Consider the following 20,004-nt stretch of genomic DNA (forward strand, 5'->3'; position numbering starts at 1 on the left):
TTCAAATAACCTCCCTCCTCATCCCCGACTCCCTTCCCAGCTCCTCTCCCTCCCTTCCACTCCTCCCTGCCACCAACTGGATTCACTCCTCCCATTGACCAACCAGGTCATACTCTCTACCTGTCTTCACTTATCCCCACCTCACCACCCTACCTCCTGCCTCTCCTTTACATGCAGCTCGTCCCACACCCACCCACAGTTCTGAAGAAGAGTTACATCCAAAACATCGACTTCTCCACCTCCTGATCTACCTGAAGTGCTGTGTTTTTCCAGCCTTCTGCTTGTCTACATTGGATTCCAGAGCCTGCAGGTTTTCTGTCTCCACCACTTTCTCTGGCAGCTCATTCCACACATACACCACCCTCTGCGTGAAAAAACTGCCCCTTAGATCCCTTTTAAATCTTTCCCCTCTTACCCTAAACTGATATCTCTAATTCTGGACTCCTCCAGCACAGGGAAAAGACTTTGTCTATTTACCCTATCCATGCTCCTCATGATTTTATAAACATCTTTAACGTCACCCCTCAGCCTCCGACGCTTCAGAGAAAACAGCCCCAGCCTGTTCAGCCTCTCCTATAGCTCAAATCCTCCAACCCTGGCAACATTTTTGTAAATCTTTTCTGAACCCTTTCAAAATTCACAACATCTTTCCGATAGGAAGGAGATTAGAATTGCACACAATATTCCAACAGTGGCCTAACTAATGTCCTGTACAGCCGCAACATGACCTCCTAATTCCTGTACTCTGACCGATAAAGGAAAGCATACCAAACGCCTTCTTCACTATCCTATCTACGTATGAATCTACTTTCAAGGAACTATGAACCTGCCTCCAAGTGTCTCTTTGTTCAGCAACACTCCCTAGGACCTTACCATTAAGTGTATAAGTCCTGCTATGATTTACTTTCCCAAAATGCAGAACTTCGCATTTATCTAGATTAAACTCCATCTGCCACTCCTCAGCCCATTGGCCCATCTGATCAAAATCCCAATGTACTCTGAAGTAACTTTCTTTGCTGTCCACTACACTTGCAATTTTGGTGTCATCTGCAAACTTACTAACTATACCTCCTAGGTTCATATCCAAATCAGTGGACTCAGCACTGATCCTTGTGGCACACCACTGGTCACAGGTCTCCAGTCTGAAAAACAACCCTCCACCACCATCCTCTGTCTTCTACCTTCAAACCAGTTCTGTATCCAAATGGCTAGTTCTCCCTTTATTCCATGAGATCTAACCTTGCTAACTAGTCTACTCTAGGGAACCTTGTCAAACACCTTACTGATGTCCATATAGATCACATCCACTGTTCTGCCCTCATTAATTCTCTTCATTACTTCTTCAAAAGACTCAATCAGGTTAGTGAGACATGATTTTCCACACACAAAGCCATGTTGACTATCTCTAACCAGTCCTTGCCTTTCCAAATACATGTAAATCCTGTCCCTCAGGATTCCCTCCAACAACTTGCTCACCACCGATGTCAGGCTCACCAGTCTATAATTCTCTGGCTTTCCCTTACCATCTTTCTTAAATAATGGCACCACATTTGCCAACCTTCAGTCTTCCAGAATCTTAACTGTGACTATCGATGATACAAGTATCTCAGCAAAGGGCCCAACAATCACTTCCCTAGCTTCACAGGGTTCTAGGGTACACCTGATCAGGTCCTGGGGAATGCACTTTTACACATTTCTAGAAATCCAGTATCTCTTCCTCTGTAATATGAACATTTTTCAAGATGTCACCATCTATTTCCCTACATTCTATATCTTCTATGTCCTTTTCCACAGTAATCACTGACGCAAAATACTCATTTAGTATCTCCCCCATCTCTTGCAGCTCCACACAAAGGCCGCCTTGCTGATCTTTGAGGGGGCCTATTCTCTCCCTAGTTACCCTTTGTCCTTAATGTATTTGTAAAAATCCTTTGGACTCTCCTTCACCTTATTTGCCAAAGCTATCTCATGTACCATTTTTGCCCTCCTTATTTCCCTCTTATTCACTCAATCTCTGCTTCTAGATTAAAGTGGTGCTGGAAAAGCACAGCAGTTCAGGCAGCATCCGAGGAGCAGGAAAATTGATGTTTCGGGCAAAAGCCCTTCATCAGGAATTGAGGCTCTATTCCTGATGAAGGGCTTTTGCCTGAAACGTCGATTTTCCTGCTCTTCGGATGCTGCCTGAACTGCTGTGCTTTTCCAGCACCACTTTAATCTAGAATCGGGTTTGCAGCATCTGCTGTCATTGTTTATACCTATTCAATCTCTGCTGTCTAAACCTGTCATATGCTTTTTTCTTTTTCTTAACCAAACCGTCGATTTCTCTAATCATCCAGCATTCCCTGAACATACCAGCCTTTTCTTTCACCCTAACAGGAATATACTTTCTCTGGATTCTCGTTATCTCATTTCTGAAGGCTTTCCATTTTCCAGTCATCCCTTTATCTGTGAACATCTGCCCCCATCAGTTTTTGAAAGTTCTTGCTTAATGCCATCAAAATGAGCTTTCCTCCAATTTGGAACTTCAACTTTTAGATTCAGTCTATCATTTTCCATCACTGTTTTAAAACAGATGGAATTATGGTCGTGAGCCCCAAAGTACTCCCCCACTGACACCTCAGTCACCTACCTGCCTTATTTCCCCAAAGTAGATCAGGTTTTGCACCTTCTCTGGTAGGTACTGAATCAGAAAATTTTCTTGCACACACTTAACAAATTCCTCTCCATCGAAACCCTTAACACTATGGCAGTCCCAGTCTATACTTGGAAAGTTAAAATCCTCCAGCATACCCACCCTATTACTTTTACAGATAACTGAAATCTTCTTACAAATTTGTTTTTCAATTTCCCGCTGACTATTAGAGGTCTATAATACAATCCTAATAAGGTGATCATCCCTTTTTTATTTCTCAGTTCCACCCAAATAACTTCTCTGGATGCATTCCCAGGAATATCCTCCCTAAGTACAGCTGTTATGCTATCTCTTATCAAAAAAACACCACTCCCCCTCCTCTCTTGCCCCCTTTTCTATCCGTCCTATAGCATTTGTATTCTGGAACATGAAACTGTCAGTCCTTTCCACCCTTTAGCCACGTCTCTGTAATTGCTATGATATCCCAGTCCCATGTTCCTAACTGTGCCCTGAGTTCATCTGCCTTCCCTGTTTGACCTCATGCCTGAAATAAATTCTGTTTAATTTATCAGTCCTACCTTGTTCTTTGCTTTGTTCCTGCCTGTCCCGACTGTTTGACTTGCTCCTTTTCACAACAGTACCAATCTCAGATTGATCTCTTTCCTCACTATTTCCCTGGGTCCCACCCCACTCCACTTTACTGGTTTAAATCCTTACGAGCAGCTTTAGCGGATCTCCCTGCCAGTATGTTAGCCCCCTTCCAATTCAGTTGCAATCCATCCTTTTTGTACATGTGATTTCCAACCCAGAAGAGATTCCAATGATCCAAAAATGTGAATTCATCTCCTAAATACCAGCTCCTCAGCCATGCATTCATCTGCTCTATCTTCCTATTTCTACCTTCACTAGCTCGTAGCATCATGAAATAATCCAGATATTACTACCCTTGAGGACCTCCTTTTTAAATTCCTGGCTAACATTCTATATTCTCTCTTCAGAATCTCATCCTTTTCCCTTCCTATGTCGTTAGTTCCAATGTGTACAATGGCTTCCTGCTAGGCCCTCTCCCCCTTAAGAACATTCTGCACCTTCTCTGAGACATCCTTGACTTTTGCATCAGGGAGGCAACACACTATTTGGATTTTTCGCTGCGGCTGGCTGCAGAAACGCCTGTCTGTATCACGTTTGGAATCTGATGTACCCCTGATTACATTTGAGCCAGTTCCAATACCAGAAATTTGGCTGTTTGTGCTACATTCCCCTGAGAGTCTATCACTCCCTACATTTACCAAAACAGCATACCTGTTTGAGGTGGGGATAGTCACAGAGGACTCCTGCATTACCTGCCTACCCCTTCTACCTGCTTAACCCATATACCTGACTTATCTGCAGCCTTTCTCCCTTCCTATAACTGCCATCTATCATGCCCCCTCGCTCTTGTAAATTCCTCATTGCCTCTAACCACCACTCCAACTGATCCACACAATCTGATAGGATTCACGACCAAAGACACTTACTGCAGACATAATCCTCAGTTACATGGAAACTTTCCCTAAACTCCCACATCTGACAGGAAGAGCACATCACTCTCCTAACGGTCATCTTTGCTCCTTCACAATCTACAGACCCAGAAAATAGCATTGTCTTATTGCTCTAAAAAAAGTGCTCCAGGCTAACTTACTTATGGGTTATATTTTTAAAATGTAATCAAGAGACAGATTTCAATAAAACATATATTCAGGAAAGAACCCACTCTACTCACTACTGTAGACTTACACCAAGGTTACACATAAAAACTATGCATTTATCTCTTCTTATGCTGTGATCTCTCCCACACAGGATTCTTCAAGGTCAGCTGTGAATTTCGCTGTTTGTTCATTTTTCCTCGATGCACTCCAATGCCCAGGGATATATAACCACAAACAGCACAGGCAGTAACTGTGCAGATTCACTACTGTGTCAGTTAGCAGCATAGGTTCCTTACTCTCTCTCCCTCACTGACCATGTGGTCACTGCCTTTTGTCTGTCTTCCTCCTTTTAAAAGTGTCATTGTTTTGATCTTTTTTCCCCCAAAGTTGGTTTAACTCTTGTAACTGTTAGAAGTCAATCTTATTGAAATCTTCCAACATTACAGTAATGTAAATACTTTGATGGTTTGAATAATGCTAAATACCTGTAAGTAATCCAATCTAATCTAAACTTCGACAAATTTGCATGGGTCTGTAAAATATTCCTCGGCATGTCATGTTCAAATAAAAATAAAAGAACACAAGAAAGACGAGCAGGAGAAATCCAGATGGCCCATCAAACCTGATCTGACATTTTTAGATTACTTACAGTGTGGAAACAGGCCCTTCGGCCCAACAAGTCCACACCGACCCGCCGAAGCGCGACCCACCCATACCCCTACATTTACCCCTTACCTAACACTACAGGCAATTTAGCATGGCCAATTCACCTGACCCGCACATCTTTGGACTGTGGGAGGAAACCGGAGCACCCGGAGGAAACCCACGCAGACACGGGGAGAACGTGCAAACTCCACACAGTCAGTCGCCTGAGTCGGGAATTGAACCCGGGTCTCAGGTGCTGTGAGGCAGCAGTGCTAACCACTGTGCCACCGTGCCGCCCATTATAATATAATGTAATATAATTATCACAGAATCACAGAAGTCTGTCTCCACAGAAGGAAACCATTTGGCACATTGTATCTAAACTGGCTCTACAAGTAAGCATCATTATCTAGTACCAATCTTCAGCTTTTTTCCCTACATTGGCACATTATTTTTATCCAAAGTTGTCTTGAGTTACATTTGCAGGCAGTGCATTCCACATCTAACTATTTGTTGGGTGGAAAAATTTTTATCACCTCACATTTGCTTCTTTTGCAGTGCACATGAAACCTATGCCCTCTCATTCTTGTTTCTTTTTGCAAACAGGAAGAGTTTCTCCCTCTATCCCGCTTGCTCCTGACTTTGAAAACCACTATCAGATCTTGTGTCGCATTCTTCTCACCAACCTCTTTAATCTGTCCTCATAACTAAATATTTTCATCCCTGGAACTATTCTTGTAAATCACTTACTCACTCTCTCCATCGTGTTCATATCCTTCCAAAACGGTGATGCTGTACACAATACTCCAGCTGAAGTCTAACAAAGGTCTTGTACAAGTTCAACATCACCTCCCTGCTCTTGAACTCTCTGCCCCAATTAATACAGCCAAGGATGCTTTACTTACTGCTCTTTTCACCTAGCTTGCCACCTTCAATGATCTGTGCACAAAAACATCCAAGTTTCATGGCTGATCTTAATCATAGTCATAGAGTCATGCAGCATATACACAGACTCTTTGGTCCAACCAGTCCACACTGACTATGTTCCCTAACAAACTAGTCCAATCTACCTGCACTTGGTCCACATCCCTCCAAATGTTTTCTATTCATGAACTTATCCAAATGTCTTTATATGTTGTAACTGTACCTGCATCCACCACTTCCCAAGCAATTCATTCCACACATGATGAATCACTTTCAGTAAAACATTTGCCCTTCACATCCTTTTTAAATCTTTCTCCTCCCACCTTAATAATATGCCCCGAGTTTTGAACTCCCCAGCCCAGGGAAAAGACCCTTATCATTCACCTTATCTATGCCTCTCATGATTTTATAAACTTCAATAAGATAAACCCTCATTCTTGCCCTTCAAATTCACTTTCTTGCACTCCCTTAATTCCTGAGAAATCAAGTATCTATGAATCTAAACCTTAAATACATTCAAGAATGGAGAATCCACAACCCACAGAGTTCCATAGATTCACAATCTTTGCATGAAGTAATTAGTCCTCATTGCAGACACAAATGATTGGCCATATATCTCTACGTTTTTACAAACTAGTCCCTGCTCTCCACTGATCCCCACTCCCAGTGGGTAGTTGCTTATGACACCTTGTCATGACACCTCATTCCCTCACTCACCAAGTTCTAAATCTCACATTCTGTGCCTAGCTGCACTCAGTGATGAGCTGCTGTCTTTTTTTTTTGCTGACTTGTGCACTTAGCACCCTACCTTAACATCTATCATTGAAAAAATATAACAAGTCTAATATGAAGGATATAATAGTAGACATAATGACCTACTTGTATTTCTTGCTAGACTAATAAATACTCTAAGGACCCGGGTTTGAATTCCACTGTGGCAGATGGTGGAATCTGAATTCAGTCAAAAACCTGGAATAAAGAATTAAATGATGGTCTTAAAAGCATTGTCGATTGTCAGAAAAATTTATTTGGCTCGATGATATCCTTTGGAGAAGGAAATCTGCCATTGCCACCTGGTCTGGCCTATATATGACTCCAAATCCACAGCAGTGTGGTTGACTCTGAAATGGCCTAGCAAGCCATGCAGTTGTATCAATTCCTACAAAGTATCAAAAAGAAATGAAACTGGACAGACCACCAGGCACCAGAAAAGACGTGACAGAAACAGTCCTGGCGACACTGCAAAGGTCTCCTTACTAACATCTGGGGGCTAGTACCAAACTTGGGACAGCTGTCTCACAGACTAGTCAAGCAACAGCCTGAAATAGTCATACTCAGAGAATCATACCCGACACCACCGTTACCATCCCTGGTATGTCCTGTCCCACTGGCAGGACAGACCCAGCACAGGTAGTGACATAGTGTTATACAGTCGGGAGAGAGTTGCTCTGAGCATCCTCAACATTTACTCCAGACCCCATGAAATCTCATGGTTTCAGATTAAACATGGACAAGGAAACTTCCTGCCAATTACCATGTGCTCTGGCCCGAAACGTCGAATTTCCTGTTCCTTGGATGCTGCCTGACCTGCTGTGCTTTAACCAGCAACACATTTTCAGCTCTGATCTCCAGCATCTGCAGACCTCACTTTTTACTCAGAGGCACTGGGGCCCTGACAACATTCTGGAAATCATACGAAAGATTTGTGCTCCAGAACTTTTTGCTCCCCCCCAGCCCCAGCTTCCAGGCAAACTCTTCCAGTAGTTACAACACTGGGATCTACTCGACAATGTGGTAAATTGCCCAGGTACATCCTAATGCAAAAACACAGGACAAGTCCAACCCAGCCAATTACTACCACATCAGTCTACATTCAATCATCCATAGAATAAAGGAAGGTGTCATCAACAGTACCTCATCATTAATAACCTGCTCACTGACACCAATTGGATTCTGCTAGGGCCACTCAGCTCCTGACCTCATTATAACTTTGGTTCAAACACAGAAAAAAGAACTGAATTCCATAGGTGAGATGAGAGTGACAGCCCTTGACATCAACGCCGCATTTGACCCAGCATGGCATCAAGGAATCCTAGCAAAATTGGAATCAATGAGAACTGGGGGCAAACTCAGTTTAAACATCTTTCAACCAGACATCTAAACACCAATATATTAATGATCAGGTGGTTTTATAAACATAAAACCTCAGACTTTCCTCACATTCACTTTTTGGGAATTGTTTACATTTTATGGTGGAAGCAGGTTAGTGAAAGATTTGTTCTAATGATTGTTCTGCAGCATGTGTGATTCCTCAGGTATTGACGCAGTCTGCTTCCATGTAGGACCACATCCAGTCCTGTGATTATAAATAGCAAGCAGCATTCATACCACACACTTACCAGGTAATAACCAACTCCAAGAAGAGAGACTCTAACTATCATATCATGACATTCAATGGCATTACCGCTATTGAATTCCCTACTGAATCATTCTGTGGGGTTACCATTGAATAGAAACTGAACTGTACCAGTTACACAAATACAGTGGCTACAAAAGCAGACTGGAGACAGGGATTTTGTGGTAGGTGAAATTTTGTGGTAGGATTCTTGACTTCCCAATGAATGTTTATCATCGAAAAAGCACAAGTCAGCAGTGTGTTAGAATACCTCCCCACCACCCTCCCCCCCCGCCCCCCCCACCACCACACACACACACACACAACCTGCCTGGATGAATATGGTTGCAACAGCACTCAAGATGTTTGACAACATCTAGGACAAAGTAGCAGCTTGATCAGTGCTTGATCCACCACCTTCAACATTCACTCTCTCTACCACTGTGTAGTAGCAGCAGTGCATCCCATCTGCAATATTCAGTGCAGAAATTTAGCAAGGGCTCTTCAGCAATACCTTTCAAAAATAAAAGGACAAACACAGCAGATGCATGGCTACATCGCTACCTGCAAGTTCCCCACTAAGCCACTTACCACCTTGACCTCAAACTATATCACCTCACCTTACTGTTCTGAGGCAAAACCGTTAGTACTCCCTCACTAGCAGCATTGCGGGTGTGTCCCAAGAAGCAACGATCAGTTGAAACTTGCTGAAAGCTTCAACTATATCTAACCAGCAGTACCACTAAGTACAATCAGAACAGGGGAGTATGGCCAGAAATAATTTTGCACCCAATTCTATGAGCCAACTTCAGCTATGACCCATTGTGATTTACTGGAACATTTAATCTTTGAATGGAGAACTGACTTGCTGAATTTTGATGAGCCTGCTTGCTATTTCCTCAAGGACTTAAGTAGTTCAAGAAGCTACTTCTTAGAATCATCGAATCACTACAGTGTGGAAGCAGGCCATTTTGCCCATTAAGTCCACACTGACCTCCAATAGCATCTCATCCAGACACATACCCCCCTACTTACCATGCTAATCTACATATTCCCAGGCACGACAAGGCAATTTAACATGGCCAATCCATCTAACCTGCACATCTTTGAACGTGGGAAGAAACCTTGCAGACACAGGGCGAATGTGCAAACTCCACACAGACAACCACCCAAGGCTAGAATGGAACCTGGGTCCTTGGTGCTGTGAGGCAACACTACTAACACTGAGCCACCTGCCACCTTTAGAAAAGGAGTTAAGCAGGGATGTTCACATCCTGTGAATGAATACATACGGATTATTAGACTGAGAACTGGCCCTTACAGGATGTTTGTGTAAGTAACTATATTTGGCATTCAGCAGGCATTCTAGCTCCATTTATTTGTTTTTACAGTTAAGTGTTGATGCCACTGGATTACTGAATTCAGGGTTATACATAAAGAGCACTACGTTTTCAATGTTGCCTAGATTTGTATAATTTAAAGGCAGGTAAAGTCATTAGTTCCCGTATCATTAATATTTTTGCTCATTGTGAGGAAATTATGAAACTTGCTCTTTTGACAATTCTGGTTTCCCTTTTCAACTTTTTCTTTACCTTTCTATTGAAAAAGGCAACTCATGACTTCTTCACCAAATCTGTTCATATTTAAGACTGTGATATGATGGTGTTGGCAATACTTTGCCTACAAAGTATTTGTGGGCAGCATGGTGGCACAGTGGTTAGCACTGCTGCCTCACAGCGCTAGAGACCCGGGTTCAATTCCCACCTCATGCGATTGATGGTGTGGAGTTTGCACGTTCTCCCCGTGTCTGCGTGGGTTTCCTCCGGGTGCTCCGGTTTCCTCCCACAGTCTAAAGATGTGCGGGTCAGGTGAATTGGCCATGCTAAATTGCCCGTAGTGTTAGCTAAGGGGTATGGGTGGGTTGTCCTTCACCGGGTCGGTGTGGACTTGTTGGGCTGAAGGGCCTGTTTCCACACTGTAAGTAATCTAATCTAATCTAAAAACCCACAGATCCATTGGCAGGAGAGATGCTCCAACTCAGGGTCCTCTGTCAGGCCAGCATCCTCAATATTGAGGCACTGGTTACAATTAATCAGCTGCATCAGGTGATTCACATCACCTTGGATATGGGTGAGATCTTAAAAGAATACATCTCAACTGTAATCAGAGGGATATTGTAGCCTGGGATTTCAATTGGGATGGTGACGTTCGAGAGCATATTAAGACTAATAAGGAAGTGGTATGTTTTAGTTGACATAAAGGTCAATAAATCCCCAGAGCTTAATGAGATGTATCCCAAACTTCTCTGGGAGGCAAGAGAGGAGATTCCTGTGGCCTTGGCTGAGTCATTTAATACTTTGCTGGCCATAGGTGAAGTGCCAGATGTCTGGAGGACCGCTAATATGGTTCCTTTGTTCAAGAAGGGCAGCAGGGATAGGCCAGATAATTACAGAGCAGATAGTCTGACATCAGTCATAAGGAAATTATTAGAAAAAGTTCTGAGTAACAGGATTAATTAACACTTGGAAAGGCAGGGATAGTCATCACTGATTTGTGAGAGGGATGTTTTGTCTGACTAATTTAATCGAATGTTTTGAAAAGGTAACTAAATATATTGATGAAGGTGATGTACAGTTGATGTACACGGACTTCAGTAAGACCTTTGACAAGTTCCCGCATGAAAAGCTCGTCCAAAAGGTAAGAGCCCATGGGATCCAAGGCAAATTGGCAAACTGAATCCAAAATTGGCTTGCAAATAGGAGAAAAAGGTGATGGTGGAGGGTTGTTTATGTGATTGAAAGCCCCTGACCAGCAGTGTATATCAGGGATCAGTGCTTAGTTCCTTGCTGTTATGAACATTAATGATTTGAATGCGAATGTAATTAGTAAGTTTGCAGATGGCACAAAAATTCGTGGTGTTGATAGTGAGAGGGATGGTCTCAGGATACAGTCTGACATTGATCAGCGGATAAATTAGGCAGAGGATGGCAGATGGAATTTAACGATAATAAATGCAAGGTAGTATATTTTGGGAGGTCCAATAAAGTAAGATTATACACAATGAATAGTTAAGTCCTAAGGGAGTACTGAGGAACAAAGGAACCTTGTCAAAAAGTGTGGCACTGGAAAAGCACTGTCAGGCAGCATCCGAGGACCAGGACAGTTGACATTTCGGGGATAAGCTCTTCATCAGGAATGTTGGGGGAGGTGACGCAAGGGGGTTGAAAGATAAATGGGAGGGGGGGTTGGGGCTAGGGGGAAGGATGTTGTGTGTGTGTAAAGGGGTATAAGTCTGTGAGAGGGTCCATGTGTGGGTGTGAGTGTGGGTGTGTATGTGTGAACGTATGAGAGAGAGCTTGTGTATGAGTGACTGCATGAGAGAGGGTCTGCATGAGTGTAGGAGTGGTTGGGTGTGTGCGTAAGAGTGTGTAGTGCAATGGGGTCACCTGTAATGTGACATGAACCCAAGATCCCGGTTGAGGGCATCCCCATGGACACCGACGTTATACTCAATAACCACCTGATGAAGGAGCAGTGCTCTCAAAAGCTAGTGCTTCCAAATAATCCTGTCGGACTATAGCCTGGTGTTGTGTGATTTTTAACTTTGTATACTCCAATCCAAATCATAGACAGAGTAGATTGTGAGAGTCTTTTTCCCCATGGCAGATATGTCCTAAGACCAGAGGGCATAAGCTTAAAGTGAGGAGTAGTGCTTTAGAGGTCTGAGAGAAAAAAAACATCATCCAGCGAATAGTACAGCCTGACAGGGTGGTGAAGGCAAGTACTCTCACAACATTTAAGAAGAATCTGATGAGCACTTAGAATGCAAAGCTACAGTAGGCTATGACCAAGTGCAGAAAATGGGATTAGTGCAGTTTCATTGGTTGGCATAGACAAAGTGGGCTGAATGGCCTGTTTTGATCGTGTCTGATTGTGTGATGCTACATGCAAGTAGTGAATACCCAAGACTTCCACCTACCTGCTTCAGCAAACATCATCTGTCCAGCTTGGATTATTTAGCACCTCAAGATCGACAATTCCAGAGTAAAAGAAAGGCATCCTCGCTACTGAAGGACTGCTTAATTAAGAGGCAAAGACCAGAGACTGCCCTGGTGTGGAAGATACACAATTGCACCCTGCAGATAAAATTTGTGAATGAAACTAAATAGTATTTGCAGATGCCCCACCCTCTGGTGAACATGATGCATGAACCAATTTCTAAGATAGCCTCCATAAAGCTGGAGTCAGCTATAACTTTAGAATAAATACAGAATGTTCTGGTACTGAGGTCTGAAGAAGAGACATATTGGAACCGAAACGTTATTTCTGTTGCCCTCTTCACAGCTGCTGCCAGACCTCCTGAGTTTCTCCAGCAATTTCTATTTTTGGATGGAGGTTTAGACACTGAGCCAAAAGGTTCATTTCCAGATGTTTCATTACCTTACTAGGTATCTGAGCAAACCTCCATCCAAAACCTCAACCTGAGCTACAAATATTCTCAAAATTTCTATTTTCATTTCAGATTTCCAGCATCCACAGTATCTGGCCTTTGTCTTGCTGGGGCAACCTGCTTATAGATACACGGCAAACCCCGTATCCGCAGAATTTTTTCCATGGTTTCAATTAGCCTCGCCCGGAATGTATTATAGGGAACATTCCGGAACCAGGGACTAGGAGATTGCCAGAAAGGCGTGTTTTCCATTTAAATGGATGGGTTTGCTCCTATCTGCGGTAGGTCCTGAAACATATCCCCAGCGGGTATGGGGGGGAACTAGTGTATTGCATAGGTGTACGATTTGGCTATTAAAACGATAGCAAGATTTTCAACATGTGCCAGATTACAAACCTTTTGCTGGTAACCGCAGCTAGCACTACTGCCTCACAGTGCCAGAGTCCCGGATTCGATTCCAGCCTTGGGCAACTGTCTGTGTAGAGTTTGCACATTGTTCCCGTGTCTGCGTGGGTTTCCTCCGGTTTCCTCCCACTATTGAATTGAATTTATTCTCACATGTACCGAGGCACAGTGAAAAGATTTATCTTGTAAACAATACAGGCAGACCACAGAGTTAAGTAGCATAGATAAGTAAATAAAAGGTAAACAGCGACAAAGGCAAAAACACAGGTATAGGTGAATGTTAAGAGTGTTGGGGATAATCTGCTATCGGGGTACCTACATTGGGGCTAGGGAGGGGAGCACCATTATTAAAGCAGACACTGTCAGGTACCAGCTAAAACACAGCCATGTAAAGTAAACCCAGCCACTGCAGGCCACATTCCTTGGGGATTAGAACATGTCCGTCAGTTTCAGATCATCCTGTTACAATCTCATTGTTAATAAAGGAAACCGGTAACTATCGGATAGTGTAAATCGCACCGATACTACACTTGATTGATAAAGTACTTGCTAATGCCTCTGCTGACGTCAAACTCATTCGGGTCCTGTGTTAAATGATAATACCTGTATATTCAACTATGGAGAACTATTGTGAACGCCCAGACAGCCAGGCGCATAGCAATGAGGAAACCCTTCCAAACAATAAACTTTTAAATTACAAGATCGGAAACTGCTGAACCCAGGATGTCTACCCATTGTTCAGCACAGCAGGAGCTGGACAGGTATCTCGGGGCAGCCAATAGAGACACTAATCCCTTCACAGACAGGTGAACCGACCAATGAGAGAACCAAACGAGGGGAACCTGACCGGGAACTCGAGGAAGCGCGAAGTATAACTGCTCCAGGTCCGTAGAGGAAGACAGAACGCCTTCTCCAACGAATTGCATGCTTTTGAATTCGTTGTATAGTTTGCCAGTCTTGATTCTGTAATAAACGGTGTTTTTGCTCCAAACTCTAGCCGGTGTGATCTCTCCTTCCAAAGAACACGTGGAGACGAGGCCCTACGGGTCCGTCCCAACAGCTGGTGAGCCTGAACGTGGGAAGGGAAAGAGACGACCGCAAGTTGGCCACGTTGGCGGACCGGAGGGCAGACAAACTTTTGGCCGAACTTTTAAAAGGTGAGGAAGCGCCTGTTAAAGCAAAGACTTCCAGTAGGTAAATTTTTTAGTTAGTCAGTCTTTGTCTGCACCCTGATCCTCACCAACACAAACAGTACTTGTAAATCAGTTTGGCAGCAACCTTGCAGAGTCCATACTGGTAAGCTATTTTCTCACTTCTTCACTAATACCTGCCTGTTTTCGCGGTACTGAAGTGATTAATTGATCCGTGGCTAGCCTTAAGTTAATGCGTGAATTTCGGATCCTGGACGCGGTTTTTTGAGTTGAATTAATGCGTGAATTTCGGATCCTGGACGCAGGTTTTTTGAGTTGAGTTAATGCGTGAATTTCGGATCCTGGACGCAGGTTTTTTGAGTTGAGTTAATGCGTGAATTTCGGATCCTGGACGCGGTTTTTTGAGTTGAGTTAATGCGTGAATTTCGGATCCTGGACGCAGGTTTTTTGAGTTGAGTTAATGCGTGAATTTCGGATCCTGGACGCAGGTTTTTTGAGTTGAGTTAATGCGTGAATTTCGGATCCTGGTCGCGGTTTTTTGAGTTGAGTTAATGCGTGAATTTCGGATCCTGGACGCAGGTTTTTTGAGTTGAGTTAATGCGTGAATTTCGGATCCTGGACGCAGGTTTTTTGAGTTGAGTTAATGCGTGAATTTCGGATCCTGGACGCAGGTTTTTTGAGTTGAGTTAATGCGTGAATTTCGGATCCTGGACGCAGGTTTTTTGAGTTGAGTTAATGCGTGAATTTCGGATCCTGGACGCGGTTTTTTGAGTTGAGTTAATGCGTGGATTTCGGATCCTGGACGCGGTTTTTTGAGTTGAGTTAATGCGTGAATTTCGGATCCTGGACGCAGGTTTTTTGAGTTGAGTTAATGCGTGAATTTCGGATCCTGGACGCGGTTTTTGAGTTAATGCGTGAATTTCGGATCCTGGACGCGGTTTTTGAGTTGAGTTAATGCGTGGATTTCGGATCCTGGACGCGGTTTTTCAGTTGAGTTAATGCGTGAATTTCGGATCCTGGACGCGGTTTTTGAGTTGAGTTAATGCGTGGATTTTGGATCCTGGACGCGGTTTTTGAGTTTTTTAAAGTGTGTTTTTCCCGGAGGTAACGAGTGATTCCGGCAGCCCAATTTTCAGAGGTGACAAGGGACTCTGACGGGCAATTTTCAGAGGTGACAAGGTGCTCTGACGGACAATTTTCGGAGGTAACAAGGTGCCCTGATGGACTGTCTTCAGAGGTAACGAAGGCTCTGACACGCGAGACGTCCAGTACTGCAGTAATTTTCTTCTGAATGGCGGATTTTGTCTACCCCGACGCGCTAGTGGGGAAAAAACTCTGGGTCTGAGTTAAGGTACAGCGGGGCTTACGGAGCCTGGACGCTCAAGTAAGCCTTTCGCGTCCCTTCAGCTTACATAGAATGCAAGTAGGTGCGAATTCTTGTGGTTTATAATGGTTTTTCGTCATTGGTCGAGCTGGTGTGTGTTTCTGAGTTAAGGTACAGCGTGGCTTACGGAGCCTGGACGCTTTTTGAAATTAATTAATACAGCGCTGACCGCACTTGACTGATTGGATCCTTTCTCTTTTTAATAAGCACTTTAACTCTGACAACTATCGATAGACACACTCGCTGCTAGCATCCTAAGGGGGACAGAGGGCGGATCTCATCTCCTGGATAGGGTTTACCTGCACAGGCGTCTGCCTTAGACCGGTTGATAAGAGCAGAGATCTGCCACGCGAAGGTCAGGCTTTTGAAAAACGCACTGTTTTTAAAGCGGTACCCATCAGGGGGATCCGACATGGGGGACTTGATTTCGGACCGCCGAGGATGTAATGCCTCGAAACATGTCACTAAAACTGGGGACAGGGGACTGCGACAGGCTGAGACGAGAGTACGGACACACCGACAGTATGCGTGGGTTGGCATGTATGTGGATGAAAACCAGTGTGGGGCCGGCCCAGTGAGAGAGGGAGTGAGTGAGTGAGTGCAGCGATTTTTAACGGACGTGGCGAACGGAGGTGTCGCAGCAAATGTTTCATCCCAGGTCTCGGTGTACAGTGGACCGGCGCCGACAGCCTGAGTGATGGAGAGGGACCGTGGGAAGCCGCCCAGCAGCCGATAGCAGTTTTACTGGTGTCGGAGTACGTGAGTGTTGTTCTCTACACTTAGCGGTTTGGGATTGATAACTTAACGGTCTGGGATTTTCTCCATAGTCTCGTCTTGATTTTTAGGATTAAATACCGCTTGTCCCCCCCACTATCACTTTTAATTACTCTTATACTTGGAAAGGAATACCTGGATGTAGGGATGGGGCGCAGGAAGGGATGGTGGCGCTTTTTATTTTAATAACACTACGGTTGTGGAATCCTAAGACGGTAAATCCCGGGGTGTCCCGTGCTCACCCTAGTTTTGGCGGGTCACCCTTCTCTGGGCGGGTCACCTTAGTTCTTGGCGGGCTTTCTTGCTTTTGGCGCGAAGGCTCAGGTTGGGCGGGGCCAGCTGACTTTTGGCGCGAACGCTCAGTTGGGGCGGTGCCCGTTCGCTTTTGGCACGAATGCTCACTCTTGGCAGGATTGCACAGTCTAGAAGGGGCTGCTCGCCTGCGGACGTTCCGCCACCCTATTACCTCAACTACCGCGCCACCACTACACCGATGCGTCTCTCAAGCGTCATTGCCCTACTCCATGGGATGACTCGATGAACAGGTCCTCTTCAGTTACTGGGATGTCGATATGAATCATGCCTCTAACCACATCTTGTTTGACAGGTTGTACCTTTTACTTTTAACTATAACGTCCCGACCAACAACATGCGCATTGCCGTATCGCCATACTGTGCGTTTTCATTTACAATGTTTTGTATGTCCAGTGTTTGGCCGTCCCACTGCCCAAATATCCCCCAACCCACTTATTTTTGTCTCTCTCTCTTTTTCTCCCGCTGGTCACAGGCCTCAGGCCTCCAACTAGGACGTGCTACTCAGCCCACAGCAGGGTGCTTGGCCCATCTCTCTTCCTCGCGGCCGCTCACTCACCTTTTTGTCCGCCGACATGGGTGTTTAGGCCATCCCTTTTCCCCTCGTGTTCACAAAGTGCCAAGAACGAGGGGGGGCCCACCTACTCCTTCTTCCGTCTATGCCCTCCAAATTTTTCTGCCCCTTCTCACGGACCCATTTTTATCTTTTCTCCCGAGTCCACAGACTTTTTCTTTCGCTAAATCATTATGGACGCTCATTTTTAAGCAATTTCCTCCTGCCACTTGCCCCCTCCTCAAGTTTGCGGCTAGGGAGGGGAGCACTACCACTGCAACAGACGCTGCCATTTCCACCCCTTAAAGCAGGTATTGGCAACCTTGCGGGGTGAAGATGCCAGCCAGTCTACCTGGCTGAAGCTACACTCTCCGATGCTTTGAATATGCAACCTGTAACTGCCGGACACTACCAAACCTTCCCCAGTGGAATCTAGTACAGACTCCTCTTGCCGATTGTACTGCCCTATCCTACACCCCGCCCTCCATTCCTCACGCCGTGGTCACGCCCCTTCATCGTCTCCTCCCAAACCTACACACTTTATGTTCACCGCCGGATCTGAGGTCGTCTTAGCTTTGTCTTTCACTCAGCCTGCATGGGTTTCACTGAATAGAGAGTTTTCCGCTCCCTGAGGTTTGCTACCAGGACTTCCCAACCCTCATGCCCTGCCCAAATCCTTCAGTCTCCTCAACTGCGAGTACTCCTCGCCAATTCATCTGTTCATATCTTTTGCGACGCACAGGTTCGCACTGAGAACGGCAGGGTGACCAGGTTCCTCTATGAATCCTCTCCTAGGGGTATCTTTTAAAGGCTGCTACTTCCCCCAAATTCATCAAATCTTTATGTATTTCACGTAGGAAACTGCTGCACAGCCAATTTCTGTCCTGATCTGTCTGACCAGACTATAATCTGGCTACCCCTGCCTCGACTGCCTTTTTGTGGCAGCCCGTGCACGAATCCCTCTGACTTCCCTTGTGTAAAGTTGTACCCCTTCCCTTACGTGAAACCACTCCTTCTACCTCACACAGAGTTCTCTCTATTTTTATGTGACTCCTTTTGGTGGATATTTTTCATTGAAATACTGCCACGTACAGGTCCGCAACTCATAAGAATGGTTAAGGGTTTCAGACTACCTTCATTATTTTCACCATTGTCTTTTTATATCTGCCCCCCCATTCCTCTTACACAAATGGTTCAGTACACTCTTCCTGGTTGCATTTGACAGTCCACATGAGCACAGACCTTATGTTCAGGAGTACTGACTGGAGAATTTGGGGACTGCCTCCCATCCATTCCGGTCTCCCAGACATGCCACCCCAAAGACCCCATACAACACAACACTTTATTTCCCATAGTAGTCACATAGTTCCTGACTGACCCCGCCATATATCACCCTGGTGATGCGGGGACTCCTTTTTACTGCATTCCCACAGCCCCATCTCACTGATTTAAAGGTGATGAGGTATCATTACTTTTCAACCGGACCCCCATCCGTTGAGCTCCACCAGGAGACGCCGCTGCCACCAACTCCGACAACACGACAGCCTGTGTGTGACCTCCTACAAACGGACAGGGACATATCCAATACATGCTGTAATGTGACTTCTGTTCGTGAGCTATGATACCGGGTTTCTTGCTTGCGGCTGGTTGCGATAAGGGCGGGCAAGTGGGGACCTCCCAATTCTTTTCTTCATTGCTATAGTACCGCCGTTGCATGAGCTCGGGGTTCGGGTGTAGTAGAGGCTATCTCTCCGGGGCGTGTCGGCTCCCTCAATGGTTTTCTTTCGAATTCATATGATCCTGTTGTGCATCCTGTTGTGCTCATGACTAAATTTTCATCTTCATGTACATTGAATGAAGCCTGGTTGTCCAAAGAGCCCCTACTCATTTATTTTGCCCGTCTAAATTGGGGATATGTGAATTGATCCTTCCATAACAGCGGGTGGGTGAGATGTACTGTGCGCCCTGGCAATCGAAACACTGCTGTTCTCGCAAGCGGCCCTTGCGGACTGTCCAGTATTCCTGACTGGCCTCAGCCGCTCTCGGAGGCCACTGACCATGCTACTGAGCTGCCCACGTCTGTCCTTGTGGCGGTGAAATGGATGTCGCCATCTATTACTCAATGCAGCACGACTGGTTAGTCAATGACGGGTAAGATCCCTCGGGCGAGGGACAACCTAAGACAGGCACAGTCGCGCATTGACATCGGAACGGGTGGCCTCCGTTCGTCTCCATTTGATGAGATTTCTGCCTGCTTACATCCGTGTCGGACGGTTGGACAGCACTGCTGCTCTCTGGAGCATACTGATCTACGGGACCACCGGGGCACAGTACAGTTTCACACTGGGTTTCAGATCTCTAGCGGGTACCTAACTGCTGGTACCAGGCTGTTCCTACTCCCTTTCCAAACTTACAACGCCTATTTACATTTGCCGGCTCTTTGGACTACAGACTTGCGTTTACTAAATGGCTTACTCATTCTAACGCACTCGCGTACATTTCGCCAGCTCTGAATGACTTATTGCAATGCTTGTCTAATCCTGTGCTTTTCGTTATTTCTGCAGACACTGCCTCAATTACTTCAACTATTAGTTTAGCTTAGCATGCAGCTGTGACCATCTATTGTTTAATTGTGTAGCGGCGCGTTTTTCAGGGCACCCTTCATCCCCACATGACTGTCTCCTTAGAACC

Source organism: Hemiscyllium ocellatum, chromosome 8 (assembly GCF_020745735.1).
Source record: "Hemiscyllium ocellatum isolate sHemOce1 chromosome 8, sHemOce1.pat.X.cur, whole genome shotgun sequence".
Lineage (NCBI taxonomy): Eukaryota > Metazoa > Chordata > Chondrichthyes > Orectolobiformes > Hemiscylliidae > Hemiscyllium > Hemiscyllium ocellatum.